Source organism: Paramormyrops kingsleyae, chromosome 21 (assembly GCF_048594095.1).
Source record: "Paramormyrops kingsleyae isolate MSU_618 chromosome 21, PKINGS_0.4, whole genome shotgun sequence".
NCBI classification, from domain to species: Eukaryota; Metazoa; Chordata; class Actinopteri; order Osteoglossiformes; family Mormyridae; genus Paramormyrops; species Paramormyrops kingsleyae.
Genome location: NC_132817.1, coordinates 19,814,675 through 19,827,297, shown reverse-complemented (window position 1 = coordinate 19,827,297; position 12,623 = coordinate 19,814,675). Strand labels below are relative to the sequence as shown.

The 12,623-nt window shown below is 43.7% G+C and overlaps 1 protein-coding gene across 2 annotated transcripts in view; it reads right to left on the bottom strand.

Moving 5' to 3' along the window:
• The window catches only part of LOC111841022 (3',5'-cyclic-AMP phosphodiesterase 4B-like), an 87,479-nt gene extending 81,161 nt beyond the window's left edge, over positions 1-6,318 (bottom strand). Inside the window, exon 1 of one of the 2 annotated variants that reach the window (XM_023806444.2) lies at positions 6,000-6,318. The gene's annotated coding sequence lies outside the window, so the exon portion shown is untranslated. The remainder of the gene's footprint in view (positions 1-5,999) is intronic. The other variant, XM_023806446.2, reaches the window with a different exon arrangement.
• Positions 6,319-12,623: the final 6,305 nt, after the last annotated feature.

Genomic DNA, 12,623 nt, shown 5'->3' with positions numbered 1-12,623 from the left:
AGCAGTCGTCGAGGGGGAGAGTGTGGGGGAGGCGCGGGGGAGCTCCCGTTAATCACCATACCACAAGAGGGGACTGCAGCCGATTACGAAACCGAAGGGCAAGAAGGAAAATAAACGCTGTTTCAGTTTAGAGAGAATATCACAGATTCCACGCACTAGCTCTCCATTTCTCTCTCTCACACACACACAAAATAAGATCATAGACCATAAAATTGCCACGCTACTGTGAATTACATGCCCGCGAACCCAACAACCCTACTCTTGCTGACTTGATATGTTCCTCATACGACCTACAGACATCCATTAAACCACAGTGTGTCTCTGATGTTTGTACTGCTACCATCGCGTCGCGGATTTTATCTGGGGATGCGCTCGAGGGGCCAGGTGCCGTGGCAAATTTGCCGTGACGTGGCCTCCTGTTCCCCCACACGGTGGGATCGGCAGACGCCAGTATGGCTACAGGAAGTGCAGATCGAACAGTGCAAAGGCAGGAATGGGAGAGTAAATGGCTGACCTCTTGGAGAAAGCACAGACCTCTGGGCATGCAGCACGGGGAAGAAGGTGTATTGCAAAGTGGATGATCAAAAAGCTATCTGGAGACAACCCAGCTGGTGCGGTTAAGGAGCTAGGCTTGAAGACCAGGTAGCTTCTGTGAACGTCCTTCTGTAAATCTAGTCACCTAAAGAAGGAACACAGAGACCTTATTTTATAATAATCTGCATAAAAAGCTCAGCATAAAAAGATCTAGGGCTCTGTGTTCAAGAGACGACAAAAACATATAACACTTCAATACGTAAAAAAAAAAAAAATCGTCACATTTCAATATCAAGAGTTAAAAGGAAAAAAAAAAAAAATCACCCTCCCACAAGAGTGTTTTGTAACACATTAGACGTCCCCCTTGGCATGTAAAAAAAAGCCGGCTGTGATTCAGGAGCGTGGACGAACTCCGCTGCCGATTCCGCGCTCCAGCCGCCCTCGCGGACAATCCATGGCGTTGGTAATTAGACAGGCAGGCTGCGCCGCCCGAGCCGTGCCACACACCACGGCCCCACGCTCCCGCACAAACAAGGAGCTGTTATCCGGGGGCTGCATTAAATCGCTCCTTGTGGCAGATCGTGACGAGCACAGCTGGGCTGGGAGGAAGTCCAGGCAGTGTAAGGAGAGAAGGGGGGTGAAAACCAGAGAGGACAACGGTTTCTGTGAGCGATACTGGCTACCGCAGCGAACTGAAGTGGAACTTGCCAGCATCGGTTAAAACATATTCGCTGTGACACCACAAGCGCAGGCTCAGGTTATTGCTGCAGGCAGTATACACACACACACACACACACACACACACACACACACACCTTCCTTTCAAAATAAACCATCTGTCGGATCACCAACAGCAGCTGTTAAAGAAATTTAACCCTCGACACAGAGACAATCGACATCAAAAACACTGTGGTAAGCGTTCCAACAGACACGTTTTCATTCTGTCCAGGTGGGTTTGAAATAAACATCAGCTCAGCACAGAAGCCAGAGTAATCTCACCCCTTCATCTTAATGTGAGACACATGACTGCATGTTCATTACGCAAGGATATCTATCTACTGCTTTTAAAGCCAAAGTTTCAGCACTACATTTCACCCCATGTCCTTTGTTAATTAAAAGCTACAATATAAGACCTCATTTCTCGTAGAAATGAAACCCATGTATGCAAAAATGGGTAATTATGAGTTTCAGAGAGACAAGTACGCAACTCCAAAAAAAAAAAAACATCACAAACATGATTGAGACTCACGTTTCATGTATGATACATTATTTTCAATATGCACATGAAATATGACAATGCTTTCAGTCTTTTCTCTGGAGTAAGAAAAACCATGGCAGAGATCCCAGAATCTTCACCAATGTGGGAAGCAAAATTATAAGATTTTTTAAGCATAGATTTCAAAACAGATGCAGGTCACGCAGTACAAAAAACAAAACAAAGGACCATCAGCACATGGACTCCTCAAGACCTCTGAAGGTCTCCAGTGGTATCTGGCACCAAGACGTTAGCAGCAGATCCTTTAAGTCCTGAACGTTGCTTGGTGGGCCCTCCATGCATCGTACATATTTGTCCAGCACATCCCACAGATTGAGATCTGGGGAATCTGGAGGCCAAGTCAACACCTTGAACTCTTTGTCATGTTCCTCAAACCATCCCTGAACAATTTTTGCAGTGTGGCAGGGTGCATTATCATACTGAAAGAGGCCACTGCCATCGGGGAATACCACTGCCTTCGGGGATACCACTGCCATCGAGGGATACCACTGCCATCGAGGGATACCACTGCCATCGAGGGATACCACTGCCATCGAGGGATACCACTGCCATCGGGGAATACCACTGCCATCGGAGGATACCACTGCCATCGGGGAATACCACTGCCATCGGGGATACCACTGCCATCGGGGAATACCACTGCCATCGGAGGATACCACTGCCATCGGGGAATACCACTGCCATCGGGGATACCACTGCCATCGGGGGATACCACTGCCATCGGGGGATACCACTGCCATCGGGGGATACCACTGCCATCGGGGGATACCACTGCCATCGGGGGATACCACTGCCAAGAAGGGTGCACTTGGTCTGCAACAATGTTAGGTAGGTGACAGGTGTCAAAGTAGCATCCATATGAATGCCAGGTTTCCCAGCAGAATATTGCCCAGACCATCACACTGCCTCTGCCGGTTTCCCCATAGTGCATCCTGGTTCCATCCACATGATGCAACAGAAAACATGACTCATCAGACCAAGCCACCTTCTTCCATTTCTCCATGACCGAGGTCTGATGCTCAGGAGCTTGCGGCAGTGGACAGGGGTCAGCATGGGCACTTTGACTGCCCTGCGACTGCGCGGCCCCATGCGCAGCCGACTGCAATGCGCAGTGTGTTCTGACACTTTTCTATCATAGCCAGTATTAACTTTTTCAGCAGTTTGTGCTACAGCAGATCACCAGACTGTTTAGCCTTCACGCCCCAGCACCCGCTCGGGCACCCATGACCTCCCCGCTGGTTAACCAGTTGGCCTTCCTTGGACCAGTTATGGTAGGAACTGACCACTGCATACTGGGAACACCCCACAAGATCAGCTGTTTAGGAGACGCTCTGACCCAGTCGTCTAGCAATCACAATTTGGCCCTGGTCAATCATTCATCCAGATCCTTACGCTTGCTTCCAAGACACCAACTTCAAGAACCAACTGTTCATCGCCTAATGCAGAATGGCCCCCTTGACCGGTGCCATTGTAATAAGATAATCAACGTTATTCACTTCACCTGTTAGTGACTTTAATATGTTATGGCTGATATATTTCACAGCCAAAACACTTTCAGAGAGTTAGAAGGTATTTAAGAGATTTAAGTAATGAGGCTCCCGTTTGCAAACCACCTTGACAGTTGAGTTCCAAAAGCCGAAAGCAGACATGGCAGAGAGCATTCGTATTCAGTGTGTCCTGGTGTGGCCTCGAGCCCTGGGCTGTCCTCACACTGTTCTTCAGCCAAGACACAACTTACTACAGCCTGTATCACCTCCAGCTATCCGTGTGACGGTCATTCCAAAAACACGTTATAATACCTGAACTATAAAGTCTCTCCCCTGGGCAGCATAATACAAAAGGAGGCATTTTTCCTCTACAAATAAACATCCTGCTTACGAAAGCTTAGATCAATGCATTAGCAAAAAGATATCGTTGCTAAAAAGGATCTTAAAAACAACTCTATCTATATACCTTTGAGAAACAGCAGCAAAATAACCTCACCCTTCATCTACCCCTTAAGGTAGCAAACTGGCCAGGCTGGGCTCTTATGTAGAACCGTATAGCATTACCATGATCTTCACCCAGAAGTTTTCATAAAAAGGGCAACAGTCTTTCCACAGTGGCTAATACTCTCTAGAGCAGCTCTTAGAGTCAATACTGCATTGCATACACTGTTATGACTAAGCATTTGCCCACGTCCGCAATAAATCAGAGGATACAAGAGGCCATATAAAATCACCAGGGCTGAAGGAGGAGCACCAAGGAGAGATGGGGGGCCCTGGTCTTCGTGTCTGGCCAAGGTCATGTGATCAAGGCCACGGTATGAGAGCCCCGTCTTACCACTGATGTATGACAAAGGCATCTAAGCAGAGTCCACAGCGAACGAGCTGGTGAACAGGCATGTAACCATGTGGTATAACAGCGAATCTGGGCCCAACCCCCAGAAGCTTTTTTGTTATGGGTCAGGAACATAGGCCGCCCCCCCCCAATAGGCAGAAAACGTACAAAGGGAGATTTCCCCCCCCCCGTGACAAACCTGTCATCAATGAGGTTGTCAGAATCCCAGTGAAATCTTTTTTCTAGCCGCAGGCTGACAGGGGAACACACTGGGGGGGGTATCAGGCCCAAAGATGGAGTCGTGTTCCCAGATACAATCTTACCCACAAATCAAAGGAAAGTTGCAAGCCACATCACTACAGGTCACCCATCTCATTTCCAGTGCAGCAGTACCAAGGACGACTTACAGTATCACAAATCTGACAAAGACGCTGTCCAGATTAAACACGCGTTCTCATTTTGAGACCATAAAATGGATAGCTGGAGACCACCCAGCCTGAAACTAACCCAGAATTCACACATGAACGTTACCTGTGTAGATATACCTCAGACACAAACTCGGTCTCTTATTCAGACTACTAACCATCTTTTACCTTTTCCAGCTCGAATTTACTTCTGTAATTGACTAGGTCTCCATAAAAGATCACTCATAGAATTTGAAAGAACTTCTATAATATGCTAATAGCTGCCCCTGGGTATAATTACTCATGTCATAGTAAGTGACAGTGACCTAGTTAATGGTTCTTTCCTTCTCCTAAGGAAGGATTTTAATATAAATTTACCCTGGAGGTGTATCTTCTAAGGTCAACTGACCCATCCTGCTACTTAAGAGGTAATTACATTCTTGTCCATGGTCTACTGTGGCTCTAACTCTTGCCGAAAAACAACAAGAAGAAAAAACAGCATGACATTTTGTTTCTAAACACCACGAACTTGCACACTCATCTGGCCTTTTCTCAAATAGTAGCACTTCTGCGATCCGCGTCCAGGTGCCTTACAGACATCTCTATTCAGCAGAGCGGCTCACGTCCGCTTCATAAACGCGAGAAGCGCTGTGTCCCCCACGGGAACATTACAGCACTGACATTCCTTCCCAGATACAGTAAAATGCACCGATTACTTCATTTCAGCTATAATCTTCCCCCAAACTAACATGCGCTCATCCGAAGTCTAACAGACTCGACACAACATTTCGCTTGGGTCCAACTGCCGCGCATTGCAACTTATAATTCAGCATCCAGAATCGGGCGTTTCACTCGCTTTTCCCGGTCTTACTTTACCGACCTCCTTCCCCCCAACACCTGTTTTCCCCGGTCACCAGCACACCTGCCTCTCCTCTGCCCAAAGGGAACAAATGTTACATCCAAACAACTCAAAACCGATGAAAAATGACTGACGCTGAAGCGCTAGTTTTTACACTCAAGTCCACCGAACCGTGTAAGATACATTACACCTATCCAGAAGTTCCCCATGCTATTTTAGGTTTCACTTTAATTAAATTTTATCCATATTTTTTTTACTTAATGCGAACTTCCATATTTATTCGACGTGTCCTGCTTGATTCGATGTAACCAGCTTTATTGTATTTTTTGAGCTTACGGTTTACAAATACCCAATTCAAGTTACTTTCCCAAACGCACTAACAACAATCGATCGTGAAGTTGGTACATTTTGACCTATTTATGCTTCGTTTTCACCGATCAACCCCGTGCAGTTTAGTGTAAAGTCTACAGACTCGCTTTAATCAAATGCGGCGGCGTGAAATCTGAGCGCTGAATTACTGCTAGACACCCAACGACCCGGTCATGAAGACCAGGCATCGCATAAAAACCAGCATTCACTATGGTAAATGACCGAATCCTACTCTTACCTCATATATGTCTCCACTTTCCACTCTTAGGTGGGACACCAGACACTCACGCACGGAAGCCTCGGCATTGGGTTGGAAATAGAGGGAAAGCAGTAAATGCCTATAGCGCGATCCTGCGCAAAGACACCGCGCTCTGCCTTCCACAATATCTAGTTATGTGTCACTTCTGCCTTCCTAGGCTGATACTGAAGCAGATCAATCCTTCGGCTGCTGTGCTGCGCTACTCTGCCCCCGATAAATGCGCGTTTGTATCGAAGCCCGTTTCTTTCCGCCGCCGCCGCCCGAATCACTAAGGCAGGCGCTCCGGAGGGGGATCGCGTGCGTTCTTAATGCGCTGCGGGCTCTGGCTGTACGGAAAGCTCATCATCAGATGAGCTGTACCTCCCCAAAAACAGGCATTTTTAGTTAGGTGATAATTCCTCTTTGCGATCGCTTCGCCTGGTTTTTTCCCCCAATCTGAACCCCCCAGTCTTAACCTAGCAATAAATATGTGGCCATTGTTCTCAACGTTAACATCCTTGAAACACCGCGGACGGAGGATTATCATAATAATTCAAGAGGAAATCCTGTAAATTATTTTCGGTCCTTCGCCACAGATTTTGTGATACAAAACAAAGTAATGGTCGCTCTGAAATGATACAGTTTCGCGGGACTAAAACACGTATTGACTTTTCCTTCAATATTAATTGCAATACCAACATAGTATATACATTGTATAAAATAAAAGTAGACATGTTGTTTTATGTAATACATGTTAGTACAATTGGTTTTGCATAATGATGTCAGTGCTTTGATTAGTTTGAGTCACATAAAATGAATATTGCGTTAAAAAAAAGCACTTAATTATAAATTAAATCTAATGTACAGTAGCTACTGGATGGACGCTCACAAAGGGAGACGTTTAGAAAACACCAGTTTAAACTAAACTCGATAAAATCAACACATTAACCGGCATTTTCGGTAAAATCCTTTAATCGTTAGCCCATGTTACCTAAATAAGCTGACAGCAAGTAGCAATGGACTGCAATTCGATTAAATAAATCGAAAGTTAAATAAATAACGGGTGTTAATTTGCACCCTAGAAATGTAGGCTAACCGCAGACCAAATGTATGGCCATCACCGGATTTAAGATTGAAATGTTTAAATACGTTGTTCATATTAGAAAATTAATTTGTATTCACGGGTAAAACATGGTTCATGCTATATGCTACATTGTGTAGAAAGCCTGTAAAATTGTGACGCTGGATGCTGATCGGGAAATTATTTTTTCATATTAAGATAAATAGTGACTGGCATGACGTAATGTTGCAAATGCACGTATCCTTCTGTGCAACAGCCCCGGTCATCGCAGCGCTAGTGATGAATTCATCGCGGAGAACAATCTGGTACCTTCATGATGTTTTATTGCTTAATAAAGTGTAATTAATAAATTAATATTATTGCTCGCTTAACCACGACAAGATATGGGCGCTCCTGCGGTTAACAATTAGCAGCTTAATAAACATATGTTCGGGGTATTAAGCACAAGTAGTACGCTAAACAATCTGCCGTGCCTGCGGTTCGCGTTGCTTTGTTTACAGACTAATTACATTTGGATTTTACACTGGTCTGCAATTAGACTGCAGTGCACTTGTGTAGACCGGAGGGCATTTGCTTATTGTTCGGATGCTTCCTGTATGATTATTTGCTGGTGCAAATTATATTTTGTCAAATTTTGCTTGTCATGCTGTACTTACTAGAGGTTATTAGTCTAAAATGCGGGTCTAACAGCAGGCGATTTTTTTTTGCGACAAAAAAAGCATCTTAATTCTAACTCTGCAGATTGTTTGCACTGGTTATTCTTTAATTTACGTGATATCTGACCATCCCTTTTAACACAACTTAGAAGACGCAGTCAGATATGCGGCGGGTGCTTTAGCAAATGTAGCGTAAAGATGCATTAGCAAAATTTTCAATGCACGAAGAATAAGGTATGGATTAAGCAATTGATTCTCCATAACCACTTAACCAATGCGGTTACAGGTACAGTACAAGGGGGGACTCCCTGGGCAGGACACCGTTGCATCACGGGGCACACAGTCACACACCAAGGGCAATTCAGAGACGCTGATTCACCGAAAACCCAGGCAAAGGTGGGGGGAACGAAAACTCTAGAAACATTTTGGAAGCGGACATAGTCCTACCCACTGAGCAACCATGCCAGCCCAATGATAATGAAGAACACGCTATACATTAAATTTACCGCCCAGGGAAGACGGTGCATGTGAGAAAAATAATGAAAGTCGCAAAGAAAATTAAGACTTATGCAGGATTATTATACAGTAGGATTTTCTTTAAGTAGGCCTATTCCTGCACGTGAATAGAAAACTGGGGCAACTGGTTGGCGACATATAGTTACGTAACAATTCTCTTTAATAAATAAAGGGTACATAATGCATGAATATTTCATTGATGTCTTTTGCCTACTTATTTCTGTAATCATGTTTGCAGAAGGCTTTGGCCCTTAGTGATCAAAATGCTGTCTAAACAATGCAGGCCGGATTTTAAAAAGGACCGTTTGCCTATCCTTGCTTCTCATAAACACACACGGGTTAAATCAGGCCCCTGGGCTTTTCTCATTCACCAGCTCTCTCTCATTGATTGGGTCCCGTCGTTTGCATGTTAAGAGCGTTAGAATTAGCACTGGCCTTCATTGCCTCACCTTCACGCCATTTATATTCCGTAGCCTAAGGTGAGTATTCGCAGTTAAGGCATTTGCACGCGGTTTTAAAAGCACCACCTTCACATGTTGGCGACCTGTGTACACCTCTGTTGAGCTTGTGTGGCCAGTGCCGTCTGTTATTTCTGCCAACGCCAGAACCAAAATGTCAGAATGCAATGATCCTGGAGATGTTGCCTGGTAACAGTCATTCCGAGATGTACCATCTTCTACAGAAGTTTCGCAGACTTCCTGTTAAGTATCATAAAAATTACTTTCAAGAGCAGCTTGAGTTGTGATGTCTGGTTTTAGGCCTGCTGATTTTAGTAAGCATCCTCATTTTTCTAACCTAAATCTCATTTTAATTTACATGCTCCCCCCCTGCTTCCCGAATGCCAACCAGCTCCAGCTAATTGACAGATCACCACAAGAAGGTGCATCCAATTAATTCCCTTATAAAAGAGAGACATCAGGAAGTGTATCATTAACAATGTTTACGGACGCTCGGAAGTGTGCTTTTTCCAAAACAATTTCCCTTCTGTTCAACTGACAGGGGAAGCACAAATGAAAAAAGAAATCAGAATGCAATTCAGAAGCAAGGCAGGTTAATTAATTGAGCATAATCCAATCTGAAATACTAGGCCTTGTATATTCTTTGCATGCCTCTGACTCAAAGCACTGTGTCCCCAACACCCCAGGAGGGATAATGAGCCGACACACATCTTCTGATGCATGAGCTGTCAGCTGCCAGCTTATTTTCACTCTCCGGGCAGGGCAGGTGACACGCTTGGGGCTTATCTCTATAATCACAGTTTGGTCATTTTCAGCTCCTTCCATATAAATCACTTTAGATCAGTGTTTTGCTCATGTAAGTTTTACATACACAAAAATGTTCTGAGGGCAGAAGGAACAATGATTGGTTCAGAGTGATAACCAATCAATTTGTAGAGAAGGTGGGTCAAAGCAACTAGAGGAGGAAGGGCCTAGATATCTGATTGGTTGAACCCACCTCCTCTACAATCGGATTGGTTATCTCTCTGGGCCAATCATTGTTCCTTCTGCCCTCAGAACATTTTTGTGCAAGTAAATCTCCTATGAGACAGTGTTTCCCAACCCAGTCCTATGGGACACCCAGATAGCCAACGTTTTGCTTCAGTTTTTGTTTAAGTCAATTCTGCATACAGGACAATATACTTCTCTAGTTCTGCCAATATTTCAAATGTGTCCTTGCAATACGTAAAGGTAGACAGTCATATATAATTTAGAATTATATGATAAGAAATACTGTAGTTATTTTAGCAGGGTGACAAAGGCCTGGGCTTATGTGATGCAATGACGCAGTTGGCTTTCTGCTTTCGGTGTGGGAGACCGTTCCTGCCGCCTGCAGAGTTACAACAGCATTATCAATCAATTAAAACAACCCAAGGACATTTTCCATTCCATTTGGAGGGCTTTAAAGAAGAAGAAAAAAATCAATACAACAATTGTCTGGCAAAGACTCTCTCTTCATCTTTAGTTTCTGTACTAAAAATGCAGCCTGAGTTGACACCACTAGGCAGAATTAGCGTGGATGAGGGCAGTGTTTCCCAACCCAGTCCTCAGGTCACACAGACAGTCCATGTTTTTACTTATATTTTTGTTTAATTAGATAAATAACTTTACATGGTCATTTATTATGGTAAGATGTGATGGCCTCCCCTACATACAGGGGAATATACTTACAGTATCTAGTGATGTTTGAAAAGAATTGTCAATACAGGAGGGAGCAAAAATGTGGACTATCTGACAGGGAGACGGGAGGGAGCAAAAATGTGGACTGTCTGGGAGACCACAAGGACCGGGTTGAGGAACACTGTATTAGGGTGCACTAACAGCATTAGAGCAGACAGCTAGCATTCCCAGTTAGTTGGCAGCAGGGAGGAATACCAATAAATAGTCTGCTTTAGTCTGGTAACATGCCCCTCCCATCTTTCTCAACCAGCACTGATTACATAATACCTGCGCTACTTTGCAGGTACCTGCTCTGACTGAATGTTTTTTGAAATTCATCAAAGCATATTTTAGCATTACTTGATCTTCTCCCTCTGCCAACCCAACTGTACCTTCAGCTCATTACGGTTTTGGGGTGTCAGTGCCCAACTTCTTCTCAAGTTTAAAACTGTCACATTCCCCGCCCCCTCCCACGTCTGTTACAATATGTATGGAATGGTCTTTGTAGTCAAGGATAGATTTGGTTTTTATAAACATCTACCCAGCTTTCAGAGAGCATGCAGTGAATGCAGTTATGTAGCCCATAACATTCTGGACAGAGGAAACATGCCTAATCTACTAAAACTTCACACCACAACACTGAAGTTAACTTTTGAAGACTTTTATAAGCTTCCACCTTATAAGATTAATGGAAGTGGTGGCAAAGATTCTGAAGATCAGTCACAAAGGTCACATAGACATTGTGAAATGCGTAAGATTTTTAGGTCCAACACAGAATGGCAGAATAAAATCTTAGTCGGTTTGTGTACATGCTACTGGACAGGGTACTAATCATAATGTATTACCTGCAAAGAGAAGACAGCTGGGTTGAACTCCTCAAATTCCCTTATTCAACAGGAAATTACATTTGCAGCAGGATTTCACAGGTGTAGGAGAGTCACTTTGGTGAGGAGTCAGCTTAAGGCGCAGTGACCTTCCGAGCAGTTTGAGGAAGTGAAAATAGAGCAAAAAGGGAAAATAATTACAATAAAGTATTAGCGAAATTTGTAAGATGAAATTAAACTAAAATGTAAGAGAACATAAAGAATGATATGATATTAATATATCCTCCTGAGATCCCACCCATTCATTTATGTCCATTGTAGTGGACGTGTTGTTTTTGCATCTATCTTTTCACTGATGCAAGGAAACATATTTATTCCTGTTGTACACTAAAGAGGACATGCTGTGAAATTAAAAATAAAAATTAATTTGAAAAAATCTAAATTGTAAGATGTCTTATTTCCTCCAAAGACAAATAACCTAAAATTGAAGGAAACTTTTTTCCTTGGGTCTCAGGAGGATATTAGAAATATATTTAACGAACCATGTTATATGTAAAAACCTGAATCATTAGCTGTGTAAAAGACAAATATTTCTAAGCTTAAATGAATGAAAAATGAATGTCTGTAGAGAAGTGTACATTATCCCCTAAAGTATAGGCATGCACAATTTTGCGGCCCAATCCTTCTTGATTGAAACATTCTCAAATAATGTAATGACAATGTACAGCAAGCAAGCAATGTTTGTCTTATGGTTGTCAGCATACTGTACACTTATTCGGCTCTAGGCTACGGGGGCCACTGTGTCTTTGGATTTTTGATCCAGCTCAGGACATACAAGTATCCCTTTACATACCTTTCCATGTTACAGCAGCGTCTTCCCAATCCAGTCCTCGGGGACTGGCAGTCGGTCCATGTTTTCGTTCCCTCCGAGCTCCCTGCCAGACAGTCCACATTTTTCCTCCCTCCCAGTCCCCAGTAAGTGTTACATGGGGAGAGGTGAGGTCAGGCCCTTCTGCTCACCTGTAACTATTTGTCCAAGAGTAATAAAACAAGTTTGGTGTGTGTTAGAAGGAAGGCCGGGGAGCAATGGTCTGGCCCTTGTGGGTTTAAGGTGAGACATTTTGCTCCCTAGCAAACGGTTGTTTTGTATGCAGCTTGTCCTGCCTGCCAGCCCTCTGACAGATCCAATAAAACACCCCCATTCCATCTTCCAATCCCTGTGTCTGGTGCATCATTTCTGCATTCCAGAATATCAAGGCTTCTCAACAGAAGATAAATAATGAGTGACATGCAACTTCTATTATAAAGTGCTGATAAATTATGAGAAATGCTAAAAAAAATGTAATGTTGTATTTTGTCAGTGTGACTATTTGTCTATATGGTGTTATATT